The sequence below is a fragment of the Pelmatolapia mariae genome, linkage group LG22 (genome assembly GCF_036321145.2).
Source record: "Pelmatolapia mariae isolate MD_Pm_ZW linkage group LG22, Pm_UMD_F_2, whole genome shotgun sequence".
NCBI classification, from domain to species: Eukaryota; Metazoa; Chordata; class Actinopteri; order Cichliformes; family Cichlidae; genus Pelmatolapia; species Pelmatolapia mariae.
Window position 1 is genome coordinate 7,819,834 of NC_086245.2, and position 11,908 is coordinate 7,831,741.

The window sequence follows — 11,908 nt, forward strand, 5'->3', positions numbered from 1 at the left end:
AAAAACCAGAACTGTACTCTTTTCTCACTCTGCACCCTGGTACACACCTGAACTCCGACTATTGAAAGCTAAAGGTCGACAGCTTGAACGTCTTTATAAGAAAACTGACCTTACTATTCATAAGGATATGTTTAATAACCATGTTCTGTTTTATCAGGAATGTATCAGTCAAACCAAATCTGCCTATTATTCTACCATTGTCTGTTCAAGTGAGAACTCCACCAAGACCCTATTCTTTTTATTCAACTCCTTTAACAGGCCACCTGATTCTCTGCCCGCTCATCTCTATTCATCTAACTTCTGCGACTCTCTAATGCTATTCTTCACTGACAAAATTCATAAAATACACCTAGATTTGGTCCCTAATGCCCAATGTAGCTCCTCTGTCTTAATTCCACCCCCTTCTCACTTCCTCTCTGTTTTCCAACTTCTGTCTTTAACTGATATTGCTGATCTCATCCACAAATCAAAGCCTTCTACCTGCCAGCTTGATCCTATCCCCACTGTCCTTGTCAAAGCCTGTCTACACCCTCTCCTTCCCCTCATATCTGCTATTATTCACTCTTCACTCACCACTGGAACTGTTCCTGCTTCTTTCAAAGTTGCTGCCATTACCCCAATCCTGAAAAAAACAGGTCTAGATCCCAACAACTTTAACAATTTTTGCCCTATCTCCAATCTACCATTCCTTTCAAAAATTCTTGAAAAAATTGTTGCTTCAAAAATCCATCTACATCTAACTGATAATAACCTTTACGAACAGTTCCAGTCTGGTTTCCGTCCTCTGCATAGCACCGAAACTGCTCTTATAAAAATAACAAACGATCTTCTTATGGCAGCTGATTCTGGTCTCCTCTCCATACTTATTCTCCTTGATCTGAGTGCAGCCTTTGACACCGTCTCTCATCCCATTCTTCTTAGCAGATTAGCTTCTATTGGTCTCTCTCATACTCCATTAGCCTGGTTTAAATCATACCTGTCTGACCGCACTCAGTTCATTCAGTTAAAATCCTTCACTTCTCAGCCTTCTCCTCTATCTACTGGGGTGCCCCAGGGACCTGTCCTCGGGCCCCTCCTTTTCATCATTTACCTTCTTCCACTCGGACACATTTTTCGTAAATATAACATTCAGTTTCACTGCTATGCCGATGACACCCAGCTTTACCTCTCTACCAAACCCGATTCTACTCTTCCTCCACCCTCCCTCACGCTCTGCTTAGCTGAACTCAATTCCTGGTTCTCCTCCAACTTCCTTAAACTCAACAGCAATAAATCAGAACTTCTCCTGGTCGGCACTAAACGATTACTATCCAGAATTAACGATTTCTCTCTCACTATCAATAACTCGTTGGTCCCTATCTCTCCCTCTGTGAAAAGCTTGGGTGTCATTCTCGATAGCACATTATCCTTTAATTCACATATCAATAATGTCACACGTGCAGCATATTTTCAACTCCGTAACATCAATCACATCCGCCCTTTCCTCACTCCTCATGCCACTGCCATTCTCGTCCATAATATTGTCATCTCTCGGATTGATTACTGTAATTCATTATTATTTGGTCTCACACAAAAATCTATTACCAAGCTCCAACGTGTCCAGAACTCTGCTGCCCGTATTATTACTAGGACTTCTTCTACCCACCACATCTCCCCAATCCTGAAGCAGCTACACTGGCTCCCGGTTAAATTTCGCATCCATTTTAAAATAATCCTTTATACATTTAAGGCTATTCATTCTCTCCCTCCACCATACCTCTCTGATTTAGTACAGATGAACCTCCCATCCCGGTGCCTCAGATCTTCATCTTCTCTTTCTCTCTCTGTTCCTTCCGCTCGTCTGATTACAATGGGGGGCAGGGCTTTTAGTTGCTCTGCCCCTCGACTTTGGAATTCCTTACCCCCTGACCTCAGAAATATTAGTTCATTCCCCCTTTTTAAGTCCACTCTCAAAACTCATCTGTTTAAAATTGCTTATGTCTAAACCTCTGTAACTTTTATCTGTTATTCTTATTACTGTGTATATTTCCAGTTTTGTGTTTTTATTCATTGTACAGTGTCCTTGGGTGCTTTGAAAGGCGCTATTTATAAATAAAATGTATTATTATTATTATTATTATTATTATTATTAAGCCTTTCCTCGCTAGCGAGTAAAAGACCAGTTGAAGATGTTCTGTCTTGTCTTGTCTTGACCCCGCTAGTTTCTAAACTAGCGGGGTCTGTGGAAGAGCAGACTCAACAATGTCCGTGATAAATAAATTAACTGCAATTTACTGACCTCTGGATTTAAGAGCTCAGATGTGTTTTATCAGTATTTCTGATCATGTTCAAAACATTCTTCACTTTCATGTCACACAGATCTGTGTTTTAGGATCATTTTTAGGACTCATGTACATCTCACCTTTGTTACTGAATCTGACTAAAACCAACTGTAGGCAACATTAAGATTAGTTAGAAACATAGAAAACTACAGATGGGATCAATTATTTCTAATATGAGACCTCAGCCTCCTCTTCCTTCTGACTTCCCCATGACTGAAATCACAATGGAAATCTTTGTGTGCACGGCAGGGATAAATGATTTTATATAACATATTCAGTGTGTGTACAGAAGTTTGCAACACAGAAATTACTGAAGAAAAAAACCAGTCCCTTCTGGTTGACGAGCAGTTCAACATTAGTAAGGTATTCCATATATAAGTAAGTGATGTAGTGGACTCAAATGCAGGACACAAGATTGTGGCTCAAGAAAGAACAAATGGAACAAAAAGCAGAAATCCAAAAACAAGGAGGGGAATCCACACTGGAAAATTACAGGAACTCTCAATGACAGAATAGGCTTCATATAACCAGGGGAGACACACATACAAGTGAAGACATTGAGGAAAACAGAAAGGAAGAGAAGAATATCAAACTAGAACTGAATACAAGAAATGACAAAGCCTTCAAAGTAAAACAAGAAAAAAAATCTTTTACAAAACAAAACAAGTACTGTCATGTTTTAAACATCAGTCAATCATGTGTATTAGTGAAATGTTTGTTATGAAAGATCTAGTGATTTTTTTCCTCAGCACAGAAAGGGAAGTGAATGACCAGAAGTTAAAAAAGTCAGATTCTGAAAAAGCGTGACTTTTTATAAGCCCTCCTCATTTTTCAATGTTGTCTGTTGTCAGTGATGCTGACAAAGCTGTAAAATGTCTGAATGTCTGCAGTACTTTGCTCTGGTGTGAACTTTACAAGAGGAGAGAGAAAGGTAAATGGAGACTGTAATCTTTTCTGTTTGTGTATCTATGAGAGAAAAGTTTTGTAAGAAAAATCTCTGCACATGTTTTTATTCTGTTTGCTGCATTTTAGATTAATGTGAATATAGTGAATTTTTAAACTTGCATTTTACCAGCAGCCATTAGTATTCACACCACACTGGTCTGCAATCTAGTTTTGTGTTTCTGTTGCAGAGGCTGTTACTCTGAAGCTAAAAACCTAAAGTGTGATTTGCCACAGCAGAGCTGCCTGGTAGGTAAAGAGCAGTAATTAGTAAACACGAGTATGAACTATGAGTCCAATCAGCATCTATTATGAGGCAAAAAGTCACAGGAAGAATTCTGTAACAAAAAGATGATCTCCAGTCATGCAGAGCTGTGTCTTTGAAACAAAACTTCAAACGGTTACCAAACCTTATTATAAACACAATGTGAATTTAATTGGATAAAAGTCTGAACTTTTTAAATGTCTCGTTCCCTCTCATGCCTTTCACTTTGTTGTGTTTGTTAATTTTTGAAAGAAATAAACTGAAGAGAAGATTTGCCTTTTTACTGTAGAGTTTTGAAAGGAGAAGCCAAAGTGAGGGAGTGGCTCAGGCATCTCTGAACAGGCATCTCCGAGAACGTTAGAGCACTTTTGCAAATATGTGATGTCTTGATAAATCGAGCAGACATTTGCAGTTTACACAGCAACATTCTCGCATGAAAATATCTTAAAACTTTATTTTGTGAACCCAGAAAGAGTAATATTTCAAACTCCGCCACTCTGTGTTCCTCCGCTACTGCCTCGTTTGAGTTTTGGACGAAATGGATTCTGGGATATTGCATTTCGTCATTTCGAGCTGATTGGAGACCAAAACAGCCAATCAGATTTTTTTGCATCCAAGTCTGTGATTGGCTGGTTTTGTGGCACAAATATAACGGTGTACAGAAAGAGTTGAGTGCGCACGGGCAGAAATGTTGAGAGCGCAAGCAACACATTGCGAGCAAGCGCAAATGCAAAAACTGAGCGAGAGGGGCTGCTATTTTGTGTGTGTGTGTGTGTGTGGATAATAGCAAACACTGAAATACATTTTTTTTGCACGCAGCAATGAATTTTGTTCACTCAAATTTAGCTTTTCTTCACTCAAAATAAATTTTTCCTCAAAATGCGACACTTGCACCTGCAAATGTTTTTTAAGTGCACTCAATTTTTTTTTTCTTTACATGCGCTCAGAATAGTGGCACAAAAATAACGCCATAGAAGTGCAGTGTCTATTTTGAGCTTGCTTATGAAGTTCTCAGTTAATATTTACCAACTTTTAGCTGAGTTGGTCTGTGAGTCATTTAGGAAAATCAGCAAATTATGCTATTTAGAGGAAGCGAAAACATTTACTTTGCTACTCACACTATTTTAATATAAATGAACACCAAATAAGACAAAAAGTAGCACAAAAAAAGTTGAGCTATATGACTGTGAAAGAAATAATTCAATTACTTTTCTTTATTTAAAATTGTGCCTGTTAGGCACTTGTCATCTTTTGTGATGTTAAAAAATGAGTTTGCATACAGCTAAATTGTTCATTACATTTGAGTTAAATATGTTTTCTCGCCAATAAATTTAAAAGGGAAAGGAAGATTTTTCTAGATAAGTAACAATATTTGATGACATCTAATAATAATAATAATAATAATAATAATAATGAGATTTAAGTCATATTTTTGGCAAAGTATTTGATAAGGTTAAAAAAAATGACCACAGCTTTGTTAAAACAGATTTACAACCATGTAAGAAGCTTCTCCATTTTTTGGGTTACCAGGTAACTAAAAGTAAATATGAACAGTGCCCTAAACCAACATAAAGCATGAGAAAATAAAGTTGTCATTAAAACTTATAGTGTGGATACAATTAACTTTAAAAAGACATTTTGGATTTCAGCACAAGTTTGTATCCCAGACCTGTAGATACTGTACCTTGATGTGTATGACTACGAGATCATCCACATTAAAATAAAGCATTTTAAGATTTAATAATGACTAAAATCAATTGAATAAAATATGTTTTTGTAAATTCATTTCCAGAGACTCACCGTGATTCAGAGACTGTTGGATTAAGTCTGAAGTCAGGATCTTGAAGTTTCAGCATGATGAGCCGTCCGCAGAGCTTCATAGAAGGTAAGAACATTAATGTGATGGTAAAACAACAGGAAGGTGACAGAGCTTCAGTCAGTGATCATTATCAGACTTTGAATTAAAGTTAACATGTTTGTGCTGGAATAGAAAAACATTATATGAATAATATTTAAAAATATGTTGGGCCCACATTCATTATTTAATCATATTAGATTATTTTAATCTTTTCATAAATCAGAAATGTAAAGATTTAAAAGTAATTGATGAAGAAAGAGTGTTTAAAAGTTTTGCAAAATGAAGATGTGAAGAGTATGTCTGTGAAGGATCTCAGTCATCAGGTCATCTTGGTCATGGTGGAGAGTCCCCATTTGACCCTAGAACTGAAGAAGCTTCTCGGATGAGAGGTGAAACGTCTTCAAGCAACTTAAAGAAGTCCAGACGCTTTTCTTTCCAAGCTCCTTAGACTAAGATGTGAAGAGCAAAAACAAAAACAGGAACTGACCAAAAGGATGTGTGACATGTTAACATGTTTTAACTCAAGTGTTTCCTGTGCAAAGCATCTTAATCATCTTTAATGTTACTCTATTGGCACTCAATACATTGTGCATTCTCTAAATGTTCATCAGGTAAAGCTCCTGACTCTCGTCATGCGAAATCAAACAGAGGGTCAAAGGTCACCGCACAGAGAGTGGCTCTTCTCTGTATCCCCCTGGCAGCTTGTCTTAGTTATTGTCTCTGTGAGTTTGTGTGGTTTTAATTTTGTTTCTTAACTCAAAATCAATGATCTGATTTTCTGTAAATTAAATGAGGAATAAAACATTTACAGTGAAGGTTTAAAAAACCTGATTGAAGTCGTTGCTGTAATCTCTTCAAAGATGATCCTTGTTATAAATGTGAAGAAGGCTGGGAGCAACATGGAGAAAAGTGCTATTACTTCTCCATCAGTAAATCATCCTGGAAACAGAGCAGAGATGAATGTAGAGCTAAAGGAGGAGACCTGGTTAAGATAGACAGCAGAGAGGAGCAGGTATGAAACACTGCTGCAGGTTCATGTTCTCACACGTTTGTTTTTTTTTTTTTTACAACATCTTTGTTTCACCTTCTCAGCACAGAAAAGTCTAACAAGGTAAAATTAATCATATTTTTCTGATCAGACTTTCCTGGAGGGAAGACTGAGAGATGTAATGACTGAAGCTGAGGACAAGTTCTGGCTTTGGGTGGATGGATCATCACTGGATCAAAGGTTTGATTGTTGTGAAAATATATTTTTTTCATATCCAGAATTAAAGTTACCGGTTTTTACTGAAACAATTTTTTCTGTTTTTCATCTCTTAGTTTGAAGTTTTGGAGTGGAAAAGAGCCAGACAATTGGAAAGGGCACAATTGTGAACAACCTGATGGAGAGAACTGTGCGAGGATGGGAGAAAAAGGTGGAGCGTATGATCTGAAGTGTTGGTTTGATGCATTTTGCTCCAAGCCTCACAGAAGTATTTGTGAGAAAGCAGAAACCCCGTAACTTGAAAGTCTAAGATTACATGTGACTGAAAATCACTGACACACCAGATGAAGTGATGTAATAATTTTTTTTACAAATAATGTCACAAACAGAAACAAAATGAACATAGTAAAACACAGAATATTTACTATTACTATAAAATCCTGCTGGCTTCAGCCGTATTATGACCTCATTGTGTTAAACCTCTTGTTTGTTTTGGTTTGATTTAGAAAGTTTGGTTTTACCAAGGATCTGAAACAAACAGGCAACAAAAATATTCCCTAAACTTCCTTTTAATAAAGGCAGACAACAACAACAAGCAAGTACTTGCTGCGCTCTAGTGGGAAACTGGCAACATTCATTCATTTGCACTTGACTACTGATCTTTTATGTGTTATATAGAGGGCACCATGGTGGGACACCATTGCCTCACTGAAAAAGGGTCCAGTGTTCAAATCCACCGTCTGGACCTTTCTGAGTGGATCCTCTCTCGATACTCTGGCTTCCTCCTACAGTCCAAAAACATGCAGTTAATGCAGTTAGGCTAATTGGGGATTCTAAAATTGCTCATAAGTGCCAATAGTTGTCTGGCGCTCTGTGACAGGCTAGTGACCTGTCCGGGGTGTACACTGCCTCTCACCCTTTGGTAGCTGGGACACACCTTATAGAGACAAGTGAATGGAAAATCTGTCAGGTAAACACATGACACACACCATAATGTAGGGTCACATTATGTAATGTAAATTTCTCTATTATATATAAGTTTTTCATGTGTAATTTTGTTACAGAATGATCTTGCTTTTAAGATTTTAAGTGTAATTTTGAGTGTAGTGCAATCCTAAGTTACACCACAAGGGGGCACTTCTAGTGAATTGAGCTCGCTTATAGGGTCTCACCTCTTGTTTTCAGATGTCGCAGAAGCCAGAGAAGAAAGCACTCTATCTGTCAAGCATCTCATCATTTACCTTTTGTTTTCATGTTATTAAGTAATAAAATTATACATGTGGCCCATATAACTGATAAACCAAGTAAAGGTATATGGCCAGTAGCTTTTCTTGGTCGGATTTGGACTGGTTTGTTTTGCTCTTTGAAATGTAACAGGTTGATGCTAGATGGTAGCAGCTAGCTTAGCTCACCGCAGTCACGACATCTACGCTTGAAAATAATTTGCACACCATAATGGTTATAAACATTTAATATGTGTAAGTTTTATCTCAAAACAAGCCCATTTTTTATCACCAAATTCCACAAGATTTCTGTATTTAACACATCACCACAACATCTGTGAATGCTTTCATGTTTTACAAAAACTAAAAGGGAAATAAAAAACACTGAGACGGACACATATTTACGCATTTCTAAGAATATAATAACCAAGCTGTTATTAACTGTCATCAATTATAAACCCTGCTACGTTCTTGTTCAAGCTGTCTTCAGGTGGATCTGTGATTTATTTCAAGTTTTATGACTCCAGCATTTTGAAATTATTACATCCAGAAATCACAAGAACTTCCCTATTCAGTGCTGCATCAGCACATGTAGTTCTGAGTAACACATATCGTGACTCACCTTCTAAACTTTGATTCAAACTGTTGATACTGGGCCGATTTTACAGTAATACCCTTGTTGACTGTTTTTCAATCAAAATTTTAAGATGGGATAAGCTGGGACATTTCTGTGTTACAATTAAATACAAGTAATTATTTCATTAATAAATTAAGTTTCAGTAGTGTGAAACATGTCAATTTATCATCAGTTTCTGAAAAGAGTCTCAATGAATTGCTGATGTCAGATTGTATGATTACGTCATAACCTTTCTCTGAGTGAGAGACTGTCTCTCCACTCCGTTACATCTTACATATGCTCGGTGGAAGCTACAGTCAACTTACACTGTACTCTCACTCTCTAGGCTGACAGCCGTCTGTGCCACGGCGAGAAGACTGCGTCTGACTGCTGGGCAAAGCTCAAATGATCAGTGATTTCACACCAGCACAGCTGTTTCATATATAAGCTGTGGAGACCGTCATATTATTTTAATAGGGAGTAAACAATGTATCTTACATATCTGCCTTGACCACACAGCAAATTATAATTAATGATGGGTAGATGACTCCTCATGCAGTGTGTGGCACACTGCCCTTAATGTGTCAACATTGTGTTGATGCTGTGTTGGTGTGTCAGTAATAGCGGCACTTGCTGGATTAAAAAAAATCATTGCAGACAACCTGGATAAAGAGTGGAGAGAGTCTGAACTCGGTTCATTCATTCTGACATCTGGACACCAAATGATTGATGAATGGTCCTGTTTACATAACCAGCTGATGATAAAGTGCTAACTGAATGAAAGAAGTGTATATTTTCTAATTAATGTGGTTATTGCACAAATAATATGATAAGTGAAAATGTGAAATCCAAAGGAAAGTTGTGCACTTGTATATGAGGGGCAAACGCAGGGTTTATAAAAAACTATTTTTGCAAGGTAAGATGAGGCAGGAGCATGTAAGATTTTTAAAGCCAGCGGATAATTGTGTTTTTGATTCTGCTAGTATTCTAATGGATCCTGTGTTCTGGAAAGGTTCTCTCTGACAGGCATTGCTGGACTTGGATTTTTTTTTTTTAGCACTGAATTATATAAAACACTACATCAAAAAGATGTTGTTCCTTCATATATATATTTTTTTGCTTTAAATAAAATTAAGCAAATGAAATGAGGAGCAAAACATTTACAGTGAAGGTGTAAAATACAGCAGATTTTGTTTAATCTTCAAATAACTTTGTGTTTTAATCATCTTGCAGCAAATTAAGAGGACGTGTTCAGCTGTTTCAGAGCTCCTCTTGTTTTTTTAAAATGGCCTGTAAATGGCCTGTATTTGTATAGCGCTTTACTAAAAGCGCTATACAAATACTTTTAAAAGTCTTAATTTACAAAATCATGTTTCTCTCATTTTTTCAATCAGCTTTTGAAAACATGAGAATCAAAGCTTGCAGGTGAGTAAGATCTAGCCTTACCTACTTGTTTTTATTACCGTTTTTATCTGGGAAAATTACTTCTGTAAAAGAGACTGAAAATAAAATGACACATTTGCATCCTGTGATTAAAGAAATACTAATAGTGTGACAGTAAAATTACATTCACATAATTGTGAACAGTGGTTTCTTCTTCTACCTGACAGATATTGTTGCTGTAATTTCTTCAAAGATGATCCATGTTATAAATGTGAAGAAGGCTGGGAGCAACATGGAGGAAAGTGCTATTATTTCTCTGTCAGTAAATCATCTTGAAACAAGAGCAGAGATGAACGTAGAGCTGAAGGAGGAGACCTGGTTAAGATAGACAGCAGGGAGGAGCAGGTATAAAAATACTGCTAAAGATTTTGTTTCTTAAAGTTTTATCACATCCTTATGTTTCATTATCTCAGCACAGGAGAGCCTAAAAAGGTAATTTTCCTCATACTTTCCTGATCAGGGAAGGCAATCACTCTAATGAAAAATGGAAAGGCTGCTGGACCTGACGACATACCAGCAGAGGCCCTGAAAGTACAGTAGATTTGAAAGCATCAGTGGAGAACATTTGGGAAAAAGAAGAGATACTAACTGACTGGAAAGAGGGGTATCTAATCAAGCTCCCCAAGAAGGGTGACCTTAGCAACTGTAACAGCTATAGGAGCATCACACTCCTGTCAGTACCAGGCAAGGTACTGACAATTGGTACAATTGGATCCTCCTAGAGCGGATGAAGGACACTGTAGATTTACAACTACGGGGTGAGCAAGCAGTCTTCCGACAGAACCAATCATGCACAGATCAGACCGCAACACTACGCATCATAGTCAAACTGTCTTTGGAGTGGAACTCATCATTGTATATCAACTTCACCGACTATGAGAAGGCATTCGACGGTGTGAACCAAGAGGTTCAAGAGCTCAAGAGCTCACTGAAGGTGAGGACAAGTTCTGAATCAGACTGACAGAGTCAGCAGTAGAGGGCAAATGGTTGTGGGTGGATGGATCACCACTAACTGAAAGGTTTGGTTGTTGTGAAAATATATATTTTTTAATTTCCAGGCTCGCTGAGCCTGGTTCTGCTGGAGGTTTCTTCCTAATAGAAGGGAGTTTTTCCTTACCACTGTCACCAAACTGCTTGCTCATAGGGGTCATATGACTGACCCCTTGACTGTCTACACTTGAGACAGGATTATTCAGCTCATGCTTTGAGATGTTTCATAATGTTAGAAATAAATAAGCATTGTCAAGAAAGAGATTACACCTAAAACATTTCCTTTTTAAATCAAAGTACAAATGCAGGAGTAGCACAGTCAAATCAGACAATTACAGCCTGACCACAGGGGGGCAGTATTTCCATCACTGTTTCATTCTGTCTAAGAACAGTTTAGTTGATGTTAATGTGTAAACCTGAACACAGGGTTCGTACCTTTTTTCAGGGTCAAATTCAAGCACTTTTTAAGCACTTTCAAGGTCCCTTTTTAAGCTTTTCCAGCGCACCCCCCATTTTTTGAGCCCAATTTTACTCTTTAAGTGTAAAATTGGGCTGGGTACGCATTAGCCAAGTGAGGAAACACTATCACAGGGAGCCGTCTGCACCGGGAGCCGGTCACAGACCGCAGCCTCGAGGCTGGGCACGCAGCAGGAGGGAGGCAAAGAAGCCCCCCAACCAGGCTGAGAGGGTCCACAGAGCCCCAGCAGCCACGGTCGATCACAGCCCCGGTGCAGAGAGCCCCCTCTGAGGAAACACTGGAGATATGACCTAATAAGAATATAAACAGGATAAAAAGATAAAATAAATAAGAGTGGGATACAATATAAATATAAGTATAAACAGAGTAAGAAAATAAAAAATGAATAAGAATAAAATCAATAAATATTAGGTAAAAACTAAATTAATAATATAAATAGAATAACAGGATAGAATAAATAAGCATAAAATAAATAAACGTTAGTTAAAAGCTAAATTAAAAAGGTGGGTCTTGAGCCTGTTTTTAAAATATTATATTACTGCTAAGTAATGTTAGCTAAGTTCACAGC

At 37.6% G+C, this 11,908-nt stretch overlaps 1 pseudogene; it reads left to right on the forward strand.

The window, feature by feature from the left end:
• Positions 1–5,385: 5,385 nt before the first annotated feature.
• LOC135933616 (C-type lectin domain family 10 member A-like) lies at positions 5,386–6,887 on the forward strand (annotated as a pseudogene).
• Positions 6,888–11,908: the final 5,021 nt, after the last annotated feature.